Below are 19,041 nucleotides of genomic sequence, written 5' to 3' on the forward strand. Positions count from 1 at the left end.
GCCCCAAGGGGACACCCCCACCCCAGAAGCTGCTTCTCAGGAACAGTCTTCCTGGACTCCTTGCCTGCAGACTTGACTCTTGGAAGATTGAAATGGCACAGAATCCTTAATTTGTACTTCCTTGCTTGCTGGCAATCAGATTTTCTGTCCTTGATCACACTGCTCAGACACCCAGGGGACTTCCCTTCTCCTTTAAAGTCCAACACTTTCACTACAATAGTCCTTGGTGTTGGCCACCTTGGGTCAGTTCCCCCAGGCATGTGATGTAGGCTTTATATATATATATTCCATTTTTCATTTCATCAAAGTTAATTCTTGAGATACCATTTTTAATATTTGTTCCATCTTGTTCCTTTGATTTTCATCCTCAGGGATGTCTATGTGTTGCATCTTCACTGACCACCTTCTACGTGATTTCCTCTCAATCCTTTTTGCCTGTCTCTCTTTTCTTTTTCTTTCTTTCTTTCTTTCTTTCTTTCTTTCTTTCTTTCTTTCTTTCTTTCTTTCTTTCGGTATAGTCAATTTACAATGTTGTGTCAATTTCTGGTGCACAGCACAATTCCTCAGTCATACATGAACATACACATACGTTCATTTTCATATTCTCTTTCACCATAAGCTACTAATAGATATTGAATATATTTCCCTGTGCCATACAGTATAAACTTGTTTATCTGTTTTATATGCACCATCTGCAAATCTCAAACTCCCAGTTTCTCCCTTCGCACCTCCCTCTCCACTGGCAACCACAAGTTTGTATTCCATGTCTGTGAGTCTGTTTCTATTTTATATATAAATTCATTTGTGGGTATTTTTTTTAAGATCTACATATGAGTGATATCATATGGTATTTTTCTTTCTCTTTCTGGCTAACTTAACTAGAATGACATTCTCCAGGTCCACCCATGTTGCTGCAAATTATTTTATCATTTTTAATGGGTGAGTAGTATTCCATTGTATAAATATTTCACAACTTCTATATCCAGTCATCTGTTAATGGACATTTAGGCTGTTTCCATGTCTTGGTGAAAGTAAATAATGCTGCTGTGAACACTGGGGTGCAAGTGTCTTTTTGAATTAGGGTTCCCTCTGGATATATGCCCAGGAGTGGGATTACTGGGTCATATGGTAAGTCTATATTTAATCTTTTGAGGACTCTCTATCCTGTTTTCCACAGTGGCTGCACCAAACTGCATTCCCACCAGCAGTGTAGGAGGGTTCCCTTTCTCCACAGCTTCTCCAGCATTTATTGTTGGTGGACATTTGAATGACGGCCATTCTGGCTGGTGTGAGGTGATACCTCATTGTAGTTTTGATTTGCATTTCTCTGATAATTAGTGAGATTGAGCATTTTTTCATGTGCCTATCGGTCACTGGTATGTGTTCATTGAAGAATTGCTTGTTTTGGCCTTCTGCCCATTTTTGGCTGTATATAATCATGGTCCCATGACTCCAGAAAAGTAGGTAAAACACAAAATAATCAGCCCCTCAAGCTGTGACTTGAGGGGAAAAAATACATTGGTCTCAGAGACAAGGAAAAAAGAAGCTACCCACATTGTATCACAGAAAAAAACAGCAACAGGACAGAGAAGAGCCACTTAACCATGAACATGACATTGTCCAAACATATGAGAACAAACAAACAAACAAAAAAACTAACTAATGAAAAGACAAGACAACCCAATTGAGAAGGAAACAATCCTGGACAATCTGTTAATTTTCTTCAATACAGAAACCTTGTGGTTATACGGTAGGGAAAGTATCTGAATGTTTGGATATGTATTTTGAAGAATTTGGCAGTAAAGTGCCATGCATAATTTTCATGGAAGTGATTCATGATAGGGCAAAAATGAAAAAGGACACAAATTACTATCACTTTCCACTTCTGGCTATAATGGAGGAAAAGGGACTCACTTTAACCTACCGCCATAAATAAATAGAAAACTAGAAAAAATATATGGGAGGAAAAACAAATGAGGTTAAGAGCTACAACTGGCCCGACGTACTACCTGAGAGCAGTTTCTAGGTCCATGTGCAGGTGAAGGAACCCAGACAGAGGCTGCTGCTCTCACTGAATTGAGGAGCCAGATACCTGAGTGCAGAGAGGGTGGGCATTTAGGATTTGTGGGTCAGGGTACGAAAGAAGAGGAAGCCACAAAGAAAGGAAGCTCGGAGATCTGAGGAGGGATCCCCTTACATGTCTGGCTGAGCACAAATCTGATCATGTGAGTGAATCAACTATCCCAGGTCAGAAAAATAAACCACAAAGAAAGTAAGCAGAGGATTCTTCAAAGCTTATACAGAGCTCAGAAGTGTTCATACTCCCACCAGCCAGAGAAGACAGGCCTGTAATACATGGAGCACTGGGTAAAGTCTTCAGAAAACCATCACCTTATTCATGGGGTAAAATTAGCCACAAACTAAAGGTCGTTCTGGACCTACCCTAACACAGTCTAAAGGCCAAATTCCAAAGGATCTGACTCATTCCAAGTAGTTTAATTTCACACCCCTCCAAAAAATCTGACAGTGTTTAAAGGAGAGACAAAGTCAAACACAGAAAAATAGTAAAATCAATAATGATCTGCATCCAATCAGAAATTATTACACATGTGAAGAATCAGGAAAATATTTTTTCTCCAATTACTAGAGAAAAAAAAACAGACATTAAAAACAAATTATAGAGATGATGGAATCAGTATACAAACAAGTCAAAAGTTATTATAAACATGTTATAGGAACATTATAAAAAATACACGAAAACAAACATGATGGGGGAAAAGTGAAAGATAAATTTCCGTGTACAGATCCCAGAAACTCAACAAATCCTAAGCAGGATAAATATAAAAGAAAACCACTCAGAGACAAGTCATGGGCAAACGGCTGAAATCTAGGGACAAAAAACCTTACAATCACCTGTGGGTGGGTTAGGACCAAAGGAGCTAGAGAAAAAGACATTACACACAGAGGAAAAAAGGTGTCAATGACAGCATGACTCTACATAAGTCACAAGATAATTCAGCAACATGTTTAAAGTATGAGAAAAAAAATCTCACCCTAAGATTATATACTCAATGAAAATATCTTTCACAAATGAGGATGAAAGAAAAAAAAAAGTAAAATGAACACTTTTTCAGACATCAAAGCTGACAGTTCATCACCAGTAGCCCTGCAGTGAGGAAATGTTAAAAGTTTTTCAGGCAGAAGGAATAATCCAGCTGGAAATCTGTGTTGACATGAAGAATAGTGCCAGAAATAATGAATATATAAGAAAATTTAAAAGCTTCTTTTCTCATTTTTAAAATCTCTTTCAGAGTTAAGTGACTGTACTTAAAAAAACACTACATAATGTGGCATTTATGATGCACATACAATTAAAATGTATGAGAACACAGCGTGATGGAGGGGAGGAGAAATAGAAGCATACCACGCATCAAGGGGCATTTTACTTCAAGGTGTACACTGGTAACTTACAAATGTACGCTGTTCACCCAGGCACAGCTTGTAAAAATATGTAATAAACAGGTATATTACATAAACCAAGAGCAGAGATAAAATGCAATCATTTTTAAAGCAAATTAATCTTAAAGAATGTAGGAAATGAGGATTGAAAAAAGACTATGAACAACAGAACTAACAGAAAAATAGTAGGATGGTGGTTTTAAACTCAATCATATAAATAATTACATTAAAAGTAAATGATCTAAACATATTAATTAAATGACAGAAAGCAATTTTCTTGTTTTTCAAAAAAGAAAATGTAAATACACGCTGTCTAAAAGGCACTTTAAACACACACAAAAAGATGAGTTAAAGTAAAAGGGTTGGGGAAGTCACATCATCCAAACACTAACCCATAACTAGCTCGGAGGGGCCGCCGTGTTATCAAAGTGAATTTCAAAGCAACCAACCCCCCCAAAAAATCTGAGGGATAAAGACAGACATTTGATAACACATCCAAAGGCTGTAACAGTCCTCAGTGTGTATCACATAACAGAGCTTCAAAGTGCATGAAGAAAAAGCTGACAGAAATGCAGGTAGAGAAATCTGTAATTATAGTTGGAAATCATAACAGTCCTCACTGAACAAGAAGACAAAAAAACAAGGACTGAACACTCAAACAACTTGACCCAATGAACATTTACAAAATATTCCACCCAACAAAAGAATACACATTCTTTTCACAGGCACACGGAGTGTGCACTGAGACAGACCTCAATTCCAGGTCTTAAAGCATGTCTCCATAAAATGTGAAAGGCTGAAATAACAGAGCATGTTTTCTTCCTACAGTGCAACTAAATCAGCAGCAGAAACTTGGAAAAATCCCCAAATAATAACTTAACACACTTCTAATGAGCCCATGGGTCAAAAAAAAATCAAAATGGAAATCAGAAAGTATTCTGAACTGGCTGCAAAGAGCACAAGGAACTTTACAGGCTGATGTGAACGTTCCACACTGTTTTTACTACGGTAGTGGTTACACAACTACATCCACCTCTCAAAATTGTTGAATTTTCTTGTATAGAAATTATACCTCAATAAAACGATTGTTTAAAAATTTTAAAGAAAAATGTTGAAACAAAGTGGTAGGCATACGGGTATTTGGCCTTTCTCTTCCTTTTCCCTAAATTATAAACTTTTTCCAAAAATAAAGTCCAGAATCAAAACGAAAAACAATTCAAAACATTTCAACTTGCCCTCCTTCAGGAAAATAAATAAAATCAACATTGTATTCACCTCTGAGAAACTATTAAGCATCCTATAGTGACTCATTATTCATAAATGATATTTTGCTACTAGGACAGATGCAAGTAGCAAGAGATTGGGGAAATAAAAGATTAAATGGCAGCCAGTGGTCACAAGCACCAGAGGAGCTGGGGGACCAAACATCAAGGCACAATGTCAGCTGAGGGAGGAGCTACTGGACCATGTTGAAGAACTTGAGTGTGATACTGTAGGTCCGACTCAACATTTAGGCTGAAAAGCTAAAAGTAAACCTGGGAGCCTGCTATTCATCGCGTGTTCCAATAACAAGTTCCTTCATTAACCACTGCCCCCGAGCCTGGAAATATGTGTTTGTGGATGTTTCAGTCCTTAACCAACCAAATTTTTTTGTGTGTACAACATTTTGCATTTTCCTCACACATGGTATCTTGCTGTTCAGACTGTATTTCAGGAACTAGCTGCACGGGTATCTCCAGGAGAACTGTTCCAATACAGCATCTCGGGCTCACCTCACATCTACTGATCCCAGAATGACTCAGGCTCTACCCCGATGCACCTGATCCCCACCGTGATCTGCATACATATTCAAGTTTGAGAAACTCTGCAACTGCTCTGCATTCAGAAGTTCCCTGACTTCCACCAGCAGCGAGAGCCTTCTTCTTCTACATGCTTGCTTTAATCTAGGCATTTAACGTTAAGTATGTTCATCAGGCTGGTGACCACCGGTGCTACCATTTAAGCAAGATATGCCTTACCTGATGTCACAAGTAATGCACTGATTAGAAAGAGTTCCCAAATAAAATAAAGCAGGGGTAGGCAAGCTACAGCCCAAAGGCCAACTCGAGGTTGGCCATCTGTTTTTTCAACAGAGCTGTACATTCATTCATGTATGTACTTTCTATCACTGTTTTCATACGACAATGGCAGGGCTGAAAAGGCAGAGCTTCCAAAACAGATGCCAAACCTACAGAAAGTTTACTCAAGCACTCAACTTCATCAGTGCTGAGTGGTGATAACCACCTTTTCCCCCCACTATAGCGGGAGTTCAAACCTGAGATCCGTGTGCCTCTAGAGGGGATACATGAACCCCTTGATTTTCACAATAAAAATTTCTAAGAATGTGTATATATATATATTTGATTCTGGTTTCCATACTTAAATCTTTTATTCATTTATTTATAATTGTATCTTTTTAAATAAATTTACTACACTAACTAGGACCATCAAGCCATGCAGAGTAACAGTGAATGAGAGCATTTGCAATTTGCTCTTGACTTTAATACAAATATCTTTATTTTTCATCATGTAATATATTCATAATATTACACTAAGGTTTACTCCCATTCCTACTTTAGAAATCTAGTATTTTAAAATTCACATGAAAATCTGGCTAAGATGATGTGTTTAAAACAAATGTTTTTCTTAATGCTTCACATTTCACATCTATAAATGGAAAAATTAAAAAGCCAAAAGTATATATGTCTCCTTTATTTCAAAAATGTATTCAATTCCTTAAATATACAGATAGCTCGCTAGGTGCAAAAACTAGCCTGACTACATAAACTTCTTGTTTAGAAACAATTACTGGACGTAATGATAGCTGACACTTACTGAGCACTTGCTGCAGCTTTTCATGTAATCCACTCAACTGGCCTATAAAGTAAGAACTACTAGCCTGCTTTAGAGAAAACTGAGTTGGGGTATAGCTCAGTGGTAGAGTGTGTGCTCAGCATGCATGAGGTCCTGGGTTCAATCCCTGGTACGTCCATTTAATAAATAAATAAATAAAATAAAAAATAAAATAAAGACAAATAAATTGAGATCTATAAGAAGCCCAAGGTCACACAGCAATTAAGAGACAGTGCCAAGGAGACAACTTTGGTTTCAATCTTCATAACTTTATAGAATAATTTTATTACCCTCACCATGAACAAGGTAAGTTACTGGTTCACATTTTATGCTATGACCAAAAAAAAAAAAAAAAAAAAAGAAAAGAAAAAAATTATCTAAATATAGCATATAATAGGGACCTTTTAAACCAGTTTAAAATCTAAATTGACATCTACCTCAAAGACATGGAAAAACATGTTACAAAATAATACAGAAGAATGTACTTCTTATACACCAAATGTATATATTTGATTTCCACAGCTGGTGATTGAAATTGGCACAGCTTCCCCTACAGGGGCCCATGCCAGTCTCCAGCTCCTGCGCTACTTGGCTCCATCAGACGCCCCAGAATTGCCTGCTCCCACATGCAGAGCCTGCACCTACTTAACTGAGATTGGTTCCTATACCTTAGCAACCAGTCAAAAGCTCAAAAAGTAGGGACAGATGCAGCTCTAACACCAAATCTCACTGATGCACTTAAATATTCACTCCTTTCCTCAACCATGTCTGAACCGGCCTCTGATCTACTCGTATTTGTATCTTATCTTCCCTTTGATACAGATCTGATGCCCTAGTTCCAAGCTGCCTACTTGTCTACTCCAGTTCCTAATCAGCTACCCTATTCCTGACCCCTGTTACTTGCTAGACTCTCCCAGGTTCCATCAACCTATGAAAACATATGCCCTAATAAACGCTGGCAATATCATTGCTTCTATAAGAACAAGCACGAACCAAGAGAAACCACGAGCCAAGCAAAGGAACACCAGACACAGATGTGGATACAAGGTTTTGTGTTTCTTGCAAATCAACATGCAAATCCTACAAAGGAAACCTGACCCAGAATCTATAGACTTTTCCATAAACAATAAAGCATTCTCCATTACGATCTCATTCAATTCCCATATTTCCCAAACAATATTCTTTTACTTGAAATATTACTGTATTACTTGACAATAGTACTGGCACCCTCCCCACCTTTATCTTCCTCAAGACTATCCAGGTATTCCCAGAAGCAGGAGTATATCCCATAATTACCCCCAAAATATCTTGTGAAAAACATCAACCCTAGTGGAGAGCCTGCCTGTCCAATGCCCCTTGTGTACCACAAACACAAGCTTTAAATGACTAGGGGGAAACCTGTCACCACTGTCTGAAAGGTGCACAGTATTGGCGAGACGTCAGCAAGCATCCATGCCTGCTCAGTCAGAAGCCAGGTCTCCAGCGATGCTCCTGATTAGAGGAGCTACTTAAGAAAACTAGTGTGCATGTCTGTGTCCTAGTTGCAAATGAAAGGCTGAGGAGTCTAAACTAGGGAGATGAAATTCTTAAGGCTGAAAATGTACCAAACAAAGCAAGATTTAAAAGGTTCTAGACAGTCAAAACTCATGACAAATAGCTGGCCTCCGCTCTCGCCCCACTGCAGTCTCCTTTTCACACAGCAGCCGGAGGAATAATGTTGAAGTGAAGTCATATCATGTCAGTCTTCACTCAAAACCTTCCAAAGGTTTCCCAGCTGCTCGAAGTCCTAGCCATGGTGTACAAGGCTGCTGTGATCCTTCCAGGAGGCTGCATTTCCCCCACTCCACTCCCGTATCTGTCTCACCTTACATTCTGCCACTTGCCCCTTACTCTGCAGCCACATGAGCCTCAACACCTGTCCCTCTGCCTGGGCCATCCTCCCCCAGAGCAGCGCTGGCTGCCACACTTCACTCAGACATCTACTCAATTTCTTCACAAGCTGTCTCTCATCATCCTGTCTGAAAGCCTATGTCCCAATCACACTCCTTCTAGCCCTGCTTTACCTTCCTTCACACTATCATTTATTGACACATCCCTCCACCACTTGAATGTAAGTTCCATAAGAACATGGACTTAGATTTGTTCTGTGATGTACCCTCATTACCTAGGACAGAGTAAGAAAGAAAACAGGGGCTCAGTAAATGTCTGCCATAAGAATTAAGGGATCCACTTACCGGTCCATGGAAGTATCTGTTTTCATTTATATTTATTTTAAAAAAAAGCAGCCTATACCTTGCTGATAAGAGAGCCATGCATCAATTATCAGGAAATGTGATCTTATGATACTCATCCAAGAAGTATCTGAGTTTCTAATAGGTCTAGCATTTGCAAAGTGCAGTTTGTTAAAAATAAAATTATTATAGATCTATTCACTAGATAAGGTTTTTAAAAATCTTCCACTGATGCTATGAGCACATTTCGGATACCGGTCTCTGCAATTACCCATGCAACTTTCAACACCGTTTTGCATGACTTTCTGGACAGCACTGTAACTGTCATACTGCTGTTGCAACTAAGTTTTTCAATACCCACTGAAGTACATGGTCAACGTCTTACTTCATATTTCAACAGTTCAGCAAGCAGCAGATTTTATTTATAAGTAGAACTAAACTGCATGGGATAGAACCCCAGCTCTGCCACTTACTAGCTGAGTGATCTTGGACAAGTTACCTCCCTCTTTGTGCCTCACTTTCCCTGTCTGTAAAATAAGTGAAATGCCAGTATCTGTACCTAATAGTGTTGTTACCTGGATTAAATGAATTAATGTGTTTACAATAGCATACAGTATCTAGCAGGTAAGAATTCAGTAAATTACTGCTTAATTAATCAATGAATATACTATCTCATTTAAATCTCAAACCAACCATATAAGACAAGTACAATTAATCTTAAGATGAGGCACAGAGAGGTTAAGTAACCCAACCAAGAGTACAAAACTTCCTTCTAGCACTAACATTCTGTGAGTCTAAACCTACCCCAAAATGAAAAGGGTTTTTTTTTATAAGGTTTCATGTTAATAACATAGTAAATTTTACAACTTTTATTGGATAGAATCAGATAACCATGAAGACATTCTACATTTCCCTTGAGTCTAATTTTTGCAGGGAATGACAACTGCTGAGTGTTAAAAAAAATTTTTTTAATAGGAAGACATAGTAATTGAGAAAAAGCAATTAAGTTTTTATAGAGAAAATTCTAACCCATTCAGCCTAAGTAATTTTTTAATTAATAGGGAATAAAAAAATACTCAACAGGGAAACAAATCTACAAATCTAAGAGTAAAAATAATACAACAATGAACAATGAAAAAAATGAATATTCTATTGTAGTCCCTGAATACAGACCTGGAGCTGCTTTTATCACTCGGATGCATTTCCCAAGCCAGGCCACAGGATCCACAGGGAGCAGACCAGGAAGGACTCAAAGGATGCCGACCTCTAACTCCTTTTCTCCCTTCTGCTAAAGCGTGTCACACTCACTGACGATGTTCTAATCATGTAAAGTCCTTAACAACGGAGAAAACAGATCTGTCTTCCGACAATGATGCAGACAAAATCCATTTAAGCGAGAGTACAGTAAGACGGTAGTGATCTGACATCAAAGGAAAACCACAGGTTCCACTGAGGAAACTTTCTGGATAACTGAAGTTTATCTATGTGCCAGATGCCTTTCCACGTGGACTAGTACTGCGTTTTGTTTGTGTGTTTGTCCTCTACTTTAGCATCTTCTTGAGCCAGGCTCATCCTTACTAATATCTTTATCCTAAGAGGTCATAATTCTGTGATAACCTCTAGGCTATTGTCTTATTGTGCCATCATTCTTATATAAAACGTTCCATCCTGCAGGGTAGTTATTGGTCAATGTGTCTTTTCTCTACTATGACATTATCTATACATAAAAAGCAGACCAACAGCTTTTACTTTCCAGCCCTTAGTTGTAATCCCCAGAAATCTGCATAAAATAAATTCACGTGGTGCCTAGTACCTGCAAGCCCCATGGGAAATTTGAACATCCCCACATTTAAAAAGAGAACATAATCTTCTTGGTTATGTAAGGACAATGCCCTTAAGCTTGTAAGATGCAAACAGGTATTTAAGGGCATGAAATTAGTTCAGAACAAAAAAAAATATATATTAAGAGAGAGAAAACAAATGTGGCAAAAGATAACCATTAGTTAACTTAGGTAAAAAGTATACAGATGTTCATTGGACTATATATACTACCAACCTTTTAGAAAATATAAACGTTTTTAAGATAAAAAGTTAGGAAAAAACAAACATAGTATATCAAGCAAATGCCTATGTGTAAAACTGGTAGAAGAATAATTAGATTGTACCTGTAATACGGAGAAAACAGATTTAACTAATTTTTGTAGTTAAAAGAAAAACTGGGGGGGGAAAGTAAAGCTACACCAAAAACTCACTTACCTACACACACACAGGAATAAGAGGAAAATGGCCAGCAGACTCTAAGCAGAAAAAACAGAACTTGGTCTCCTTGCCACTGGAGAGCTTAGCAGGTCTATTCTTTTTTATAATTTGAGAAAAGCATTTTATTTCCTGTAACTTTTTTGAAAGACACCAGGATACTGGTATTTACTAAAGGTACTCTGCCATTAAAAAATGTTTTTTCCCCCCTGATGTCTTCTGTGAGTACTCGATCACAAAATTACATAAGGGATTTCTTTTCTAATAGATACTTTTGTAAAAGATAGAACCTATATCTCACCATCTAGAGATTTATTACCTGTCCTCAGCTTTTAAAAAATGAATACATATATAAATTTATCTCTGATGAAACTGAAATGGTATTGTGCATAAAATGTTTCTGTAAGCTGCTTACCTTCTCTTAATTGCAAATACTTCCTAACATCAAAAACAAAAACAACCAAAAACCTCACAAAGAACTTGACTGACCGAAAGCCAAATGGCTCAAATACTCTAAGCACAAAGAGCCTCAATTATGCTCTGATTGTAAAATGATCCAAGCTTCATACAGAGGCAGAATCTAACAAACTCATTATACTTTTTAAAGCACATGTTTCTTAGAGGCAGTTAAGTTTTTAACAGCATGAATTCTGGAGCCAGACTGAACACATTCAAATCCTGGCTTCCCCACTTAATAGCTAAAGGCCTTTTCTGACTTGGATAGCTTACCCTCCCTGATCCTGTTCCCTCATTTATAAAATGAGAGTAACAGAGCCTTACAGAGATGTTGTGGAATGTGAGTTGATACACCCTAACCTGGGCATTTGGTGTATCAGCTCCATCCAGAAACCTGGCACACAGTAAGTCTGCCCTAAGTGCCAGCCCTTGGGGTTATTTCTCATGTTCCATCAGGAGACAGTATCTTGCTTCCTAGGAGTGCCTGCGAACAAAAGCTTCCTTCCTAACTCCTAAATCTAAAGCCTACGATCTTCTGTTCCGATCTAAATTAAATGTAACAGAGCAAAAAACATAGAATGAACATGCCATTGACATCAGAGGAGAAGAGACCATCAGCACAGCTCACTGACGGTGGCTCAGTGCCATCTTTGTGTGGGAGAGCAATATTACGTAAGAAACAAAGTGAATCATTTTCCTTTTCTATGAAAGAAAGTTGATCAGACAATCTTATGAATAGAGGAAGAAAATTTGCAAAAATCTTTTGACATCACAGATCTTCATGTTTACAGAAAAACTCAATTACAATATATGAGACGATGTGTATGAATAAGCTAAGGCTGGCACATTCCCATTCCTCAGGAAAATCACTTGTAATCGAGGTGTTCTGTACAGCCTTTTCACTTGTGCAATTTAAAAGCCAGATAACAAGAGCATTTTCCCCAACATAAAATTGTATTTTCTTCCTAAGGAACTTGAGTCATCAACCATGTCTTAGGCATCACACTGTGCTGACCAGGGCTTCTAACATTTATGTATTCACCCTGATCTTAAAGAACTAAATTCCATTAACAAAGCTGTTCTCTTGTAGGACAAAGGCAGATTTCGAGGAGCAGTCTTGTCTTATGTTTCAGCAACATACTTAAGTGCCTTTACTGCTGCAGTCTTGGAGAAGCGACTTGTACAGTGTGACTTCAAACCTAGCTACATTATCTATTTCTTCATTAGAAACTAGTCAAATTATTTTCTATAAATATCTACACCTAAGAGCTACAAGTGAAAGTTCAAGAAAGGAGAGTGTGTCTACAGTTATACGCATATTCCAACCCACCCACTTTTTCAGACAAGCTAGTCTCTAAGAATTAAAACTAATGCAGCTAGCTGGCTCAAAGTGAAATAATAAACTATAAATTATAAACTAAATCAATCACAAAGGACATAAAACATTGATTTAATACTGAATGTATTAAATTCCATCCACTTATGAAATATAACTTAAAAATCCAAAAGTGGAAACATGTACATAATTTAATTTCCACACCAATTTGAAACTCCTGTACACCATTTCAAGTAAGTGCAGACACAAGGAGAGACATCAGCGACCCACATAAAGGACTGTAACTTTCAACGATCTAACATACACACTCTCACACACACACACACACACACACACACACACAATGGCTCTAGTCACTTCCCCAATGTTGATAGCTGTCTATCCCACATCCTGCAGTATATCCTAAACCCACCCTCATGACCTCACCTTTCTCCCATATTGCACCTCAAACCATCTGCCTCTGTCTCTTTCCAGGAAATCTGGATGTGTAAATAAAACAATTCTGCCAAAAATGTTACAAATGAAAATAAGGGGAGAGAGGGATGGAGTTAAGAGAAAGATATGAAGATTTTTTAGGACTTCTGAGTTAAAATTTTGAAGAAAATAAATTGTGAAAAGTTGAAGCTGAGTAGAACTAATTGTGAAGATAGATTTGCAGAGTAAGTTGCTGCTTAAGGGCCTTAAAAATCTTCCCCCACAGAAACTAAAACCCTTCTAATCCAGGCTCTTCTGGGTTAACAAGCAACTGGTTTGGGCTGGTTTTGAGATAATCCCCATGGGCCATCATTCCATCACTGCTATAAATTAACAGAATCAGATATTCTTCCCAAACACAAGCTCAAAGATGAAGAGAAGCATGGGCAACCCTGGAAAGCAGACTCCACTTGTTCTGACTGCAGTGCCTGAGCGCTGGAAGAGGGAGGCTTCACAGGGTAAGAATACGGGAAGCTTACGCAACTGGAGTAATCAATGAAGACAGCAAGCCGTGGGAAATAACAACAATGCAAAAAAGCCAAAGAAGACAGTGACAACAGTGACACATCTCTGCTAGGGCGGGGTTTCTCAGCCTCAGCACCGCAAACACTTGGGGCAGATAATTCATTGTTGCCGGGGGCTGTCCTAAGCATGTAAGCTGTTTACCAGCATCGCTGGCCTCTAGGCACTGGGTGCCGGGAGCACCCCTCCAGCTGCGACAACCGAACCGCCTCTCCGCCTCCTACAAGTGCTGCGGGCTCTGCTCTGCGTATACATTTTTAAATACAGATTAATTTCTTGAAGGATACAAAACTACATGAATACTATGATGTAAACTCATAACAACAGGCATTTTAAAAGACTGAATGATGAATATTAAAAAGTGATAAAATTGTATTTGAGAAGGAATTCACAGAATTTTTCAGTTCTATTAGATGATGTTTGGTAATGATGTTCCAGTATTTCAACTTCTAAAAATACATTTATTTATCCATATTTTCTAACCGACGGATACCAAAAGAAACTAGGTCTGGAAACAACATAATTTTAACAATATTTGCAAAGCACTTTACACTTTCTTCACCATTTTTACAAACTTAACGTACTTAACTCTTAGGAAAAGAAGCAGTGTATAAATATCCCACTCAATTCCTAAGTATAAGATTCTACCTGTGTTCTTTTGAAAACTAAATCCAAACTTCAAAGTTCAAAGATGTGTATGTGTGTATCCTTTGCCATCATCAATGCAAGAAGAAATGAATGAAAAGGTAATTCTGCTCCACAAATCATACATATACACTTGCCTCCAATGCAGAGATCACAGTTTCCTCCACCTTGTCTCTGAAACAGGAATTACAATTCACATATAATCGATGGTATCAAGCATATTCTTGACCTGAAGAGTCTAATTCCAGCTTAAGGAGAGTAAATATATACCTGTAAAGGAGAAATATAATTGACAATGTATCTTAACATCTAATTTCTCCCCTCCTCTCCAAATTCAACAAACTTCTACCTCCCAACTATCTGGACCAACGCTTCCCAAAGGACTAGGCACAGGTTACTGAAGGACCATGCAAACTTTTAACCAACCCCCAACAAAAGTATTAGCTTGCAAGTAGGATACAATCGGACTTTGACACAAACCCCAACCTATAACCTCCTATCTGGATTCAGAATTTTAGACATTTTCAACTTCAAAGACTGAGTTCCTCAAAGTTTTATAAAATCAGACTCTTCCCAACAACAGCATCTATGGTCCAAATTCAACCCAGAGAGTGAGCCCTCAAGAAATTTTGATACTTTCACATTAAACATTTGCCAAGTTTGACCAGTTTTTCTTCCATGTAATTTCTTGTTCTACTCTTATTTATTCCTGCAATCACTACCCTAATCCAGGACTCAATCACCCAGTTCGTCAAGCAGCTAATTTATTTCCTATTGTATTATATCCCAACTGCTCAACCAACCAAAATTCCAAACACTCTGCCTCACAGTTATCGTGGCCTGTTATGTGAATAATCAGAGTCGCAGTTACCATGGTCCTGTGAGCATCTCCCCTTATTTCCTGCCTTGGATTCCGCCCTCCAGGCAGGTAAGCCTGCACGCGCCTCACTAGACTGCACGCCGATCCCTGCCGCCTCAGAAAGCCCTCCCCAGCTGGCTGACGTCCTTCCAGCTGAATAAATTCTCACTTCAGCTGCAAATGGATACATATCTGGAACTCTAGTTTTAGGTCTTGGCATTTCTGTCTACGCCTACAAACTGTGTTTTTCACTTCTCTTCCCCCTCCAGGCTGTAGCATCATGACTCCTAGAGTCACAGACACACCAGAAAGTCTGGGGACTGAGCAGCGGAGCTCTCCCTGTGCAAGTTCACAAGCTGTTGAGTTGGAACTGCAGTAGCTTCGGGATGAATTCACCCAACAGCCAAAGGCGCCCGCGTTCCCTGAGACCTGGTCTCAGCGCTGCTGTTGCCGCAGCCCGGCCGGGACAGGACGGGCCCAGCGAGCACCGAGCCGAGGCCTGCGCGCTGCCGGGCGGCAGGGTCACTGCCTCCCGGGGGTCTGACTCGGGGGGGGGGGGCGGGGGGGCCGCCCCGCGCTTCCCATCCGCCCTGAGCGCGGCTTCCTCCCGCTGCTGTGCAGCCGGGCAGCTCAGCTAAGGGAGGGCTGGCCCTGCTGGGTTTCACTCAGAACAAGCAGACTTCAGAGTTGCTAGAAGAATTAGTAACAATCATTCAATAAATCAAATCCTTCTTTGAAAAAAACCCTGGAGCTGCTTGCCCAAGCATGTCACACAGAGTTGCTCATGTGAAAACACAAAACACAAATCAAGTCCTGCAGCCCGGAGTGAGCGCCCTGCGACTTGGGGCTCGGACTTGAAGGCACCATGTGTTTCTCTGTTCACAGCCTTTCGCACCTACAATTTGTTTCCTGCAACTTGTGGCCACACAGGCCTCTCATTAAACTTTGTGTTAGCAGTTGTAGCCAGTGACTGCCCCTGCCCTGCCCCCAAATCTCTCCACATAAACAAACTGCATTTTTTGATACCCCATATAGACTGCATCTGAAGCTAGGCCACCCTAAAAATATACCTCTAACTTTGGCAAAATTTTCCAGACCATTAGAGTGTAGTAAAATTCAAAGATGAACAAGAAACTTCACTTCATGTGAATCATAGTCACCAAACCTGTAATGTGATGCACAGCAGCGACTTACTACAAACTAACAGCAAAACAGAGCATCCGGAGCCCCTGCCTTCTACCTCCTGCTTAATCTTTCCTTTAAATACAGAAAGTACTTTTTCTTCACAGATAATTTACATTTCTGGAGAGCGTATTACAATCAGACATTTTAGGCTATGTTTAATATCAATAATCTAGTGTATCAGTTGACAGCCAGAGTACTCATGATTCAAATCTCAGAAATGACCTACCTGAAGCCTAAGGAATGTGCATTTTATTTGCTGTGTCTTTCTGGTTATTCATCAGTTTCCTCTCTCCATCCTATTTTGCCTCATTAACTAATACATCATCCCAGTTGTTTACAAAGTAACAGGGCAATCTCAACACTAAACTCTACACAGCCAAAACACGTGTTTAAAAAAAAATGACTAAAGCTCATATGTCTTACTGCACAGAAGATTCAGAACTTATTTATTCCACTTTACAGGCAAATGTCAAGTATGATTACTTTCCCCACAGGAAATATATTAGAAACAGTTAATCAGAAGGTGACATCCTCAAGGTTTGCAAGAAAACCAGGAAATTTAAATAAAAAGTTGGAAATAGTATTAAAACTAGATACAAGAATAAGAAACACCATCATCTAGAGTAAATTTAGAATGCCCATTCAGTTGTTTCTGGAAAAATAAAAAACAGAAACTACAAGAGAGCTCAAAACAATAAGTTGTTCTTATACTAACCTTCAACCATTTAAGAAAAGATTAAACTCAGTCCACTTTAGGGTCACAATAAATATGTAATACATTTCAGAAAAACTTCCATCAAAAACAGCCAAAATTTTAAGTCTGGTCCCAGAGACTTGTTACACAGCAATCTTCTCTTTGCCAAACCCGTCATCTACCAACAATGTTAGAAAAATGCTTAGTGTTCAACTTCTTATTCCATTTCATTGTCTTCATTTTGAAAGCAGAGTTTATATTTATAACCCATTCTTTTTTAATTGACATTTAGTCAGTTTACAATTTTGTGTCAATTTCTAGTGTACCATGTTATACCTCAGTCATATATATATATATATATATATACACATACATTCCTTTTTTTTTTAGTATTTATTTATTTTAAATAAATCCTGATTACACATACCTTTTTATATTCTTTTCCATTATAAGCCACACAAGATATTGAATCTAGTTCCTCGTGCTATACAGTAGAGGACTGTTGTTTATCTATTCTATATAAAGGACTTAGTATCTGCAAATCTCAAACTCCAGTTTGTCCCTTCCCACCTGGTAACCGTAAGTTTGTTTTCTATGTCTGTGAGTCTGTCTCTGTTTTGTAAATAAGTTCACTTCTGTCTTTTTTTTTTTTAGATTCAACAAATACATGATATCATATGGTGTTTTTCTCTCTTTCTGGCTTACTTCCCTTGGAATGGATAATCTTCAGGTCCATTCATGGTGCTGCAAATGGTATTATTTTATTCTTTTTTATGGCTGACTAGTATTCCAGTGTGCGTGTGTGTGTGTGTGTGTGTGTGTGTGTGTGTGTACCATAACTTCTTCATCCAGTCATCTGTCACGGACATTTAGGTTGTTTCTATGTCTTGACTATTTTGTAAATTGTGCTGCTATGAACACTGGGGTGCGTGTATCTTTTGAGTTAAGAGTTCTCTCTGGATACATGCCCAGGAGTGGGACTGCTGGATCACATGATAAGCCTATTTTTAGTTTTTTAAGGAATCTCCATACTGTTTTTCCATAGTGGCTGCACCAAACTTCATTCCCACCAGCAGTGCAGGAGGCTTCCTGTTCTCTGCACCCTCCCCAGTGTTTATCATTCATGGACTTTTACTGGTGCTCATTCTGACTAGTGGGAGGCGATATCTCTATAACCCATTCTTAAAAGAAAAAAGTTATTTATATGATCTTCAATCAAATTCTTTTTTGTGAGCCTCATCCCAGTAAAAAAGTAGTGGTTTTTTAATTTGCTCACTGAGATGAAGAGATGTGGAAAAATTATAATCATCATTCTTTAGAACTTTCAAATTGTTACTATTATAAAAACAAAGATTTAAAAAATACCTAATAAGCTAACACTGGATAAAAAGTATTATGTATACCACAGGTTTTATTAACAAATTTTTAGGACTTCTGAAAAAATTAAGAATGACAAGCAATATATTAGAAGTTGGATAAGTGGTCACAGTCCAAAAAACGTTTTGTTTTTAAAGGTTGGAGTCATCCATGCAAGGGGAAGCTGGGGCAGAGATGTGAATGACACACCTGCGAGGACTGAGGCAGGTAACAGAACATCAGTGCTGCAGGCCACGCACATCACCAGCCAGGGTGAGGGGACCACGCTGACTGCACACACACACCCCGATCTACAAAGGGCAGCTATTGCCCCACTTCTCTGCCCCAGAAGGTGGGAACACAGCCTACCAGTGACTGGATTTTCAAGTCATCCCTAAAAATCCAGAAATCCATAAGACTCATCAAGAAATTTCCCAGTTTTTCAATGCTGATCACTAGCTGAAATTCAAAGACACTGCAAATCAACAAAACACATCTCTAAGGTGGTCAGTCCAGAGGCCACCTTTAGGCTAAAACATGAAAACTGCTTTCAAAGAGATATGAGGGTCAATGAATAAAAAGCTCAGCCTTTGAGATCAAACCGGTTTGGGTCTCAATGTGTAGTTCACCACTTAGCAGGTGCGTGATGATAGAAAAATTATTTATTCAAGCCTGC

The 19,041-nt window shown here is 38.7% G+C and overlaps 1 long non-coding RNA gene across 1 annotated transcript in view; it reads right to left on the reverse strand.

Moving 5' to 3' along the window:
• The window catches only part of LOC140689218 (uncharacterized), a 37,791-nt gene that overhangs the window by 16,146 nt on the left and 2,604 nt on the right, over positions 1-19,041 (reverse strand). Inside the window, exon 2 of the long non-coding RNA XR_012064099.1 lies at positions 14,409-14,541. This is a non-coding gene — a long non-coding RNA (uncharacterized lncRNA). The remainder of the gene's footprint in view (positions 1-14,408; positions 14,542-19,041) is intronic.

The sequence above is a fragment of the Vicugna pacos genome, chromosome 25 (assembly GCF_048564905.1).
Source record: "Vicugna pacos chromosome 25, VicPac4, whole genome shotgun sequence".
NCBI classification, from domain to species: Eukaryota; Metazoa; Chordata; class Mammalia; order Artiodactyla; family Camelidae; genus Vicugna; species Vicugna pacos.